The sequence below is a fragment of the Phalaenopsis equestris genome, unplaced genomic scaffold (genome assembly GCF_001263595.1).
Source record: "Phalaenopsis equestris unplaced genomic scaffold, ASM126359v1 Scaffold000552, whole genome shotgun sequence".
Lineage (NCBI taxonomy): Eukaryota > Viridiplantae > Streptophyta > Magnoliopsida > Asparagales > Orchidaceae > Phalaenopsis > Phalaenopsis equestris.
This window is the reverse complement of record NW_018164992.1, coordinates 1,835,288-1,835,522: the sequence shown is the minus strand read 5'-3', so window position 1 is coordinate 1,835,522 and position 235 is coordinate 1,835,288.

The window sequence follows — 235 nt, the reverse complement described above, 5'->3', positions numbered from 1 at the left end:
ATATATATGATGCAAATATGTAATTAATTAAAAGGGCATATATGCAATTATATATGCATGATGTCATAACAGTAGCTATCCTTACTTAGTTTCGAAAGTTAACGAATTATTCTAAGAATCGCATCATTACGTGCATCTTAGTACAAGTAAAATATTTAATAACTGTTATACCTTCCTTGTTTCAAATAATTTTAACGTTGACGCACGCCATGATCAGTATAGATATATATATATA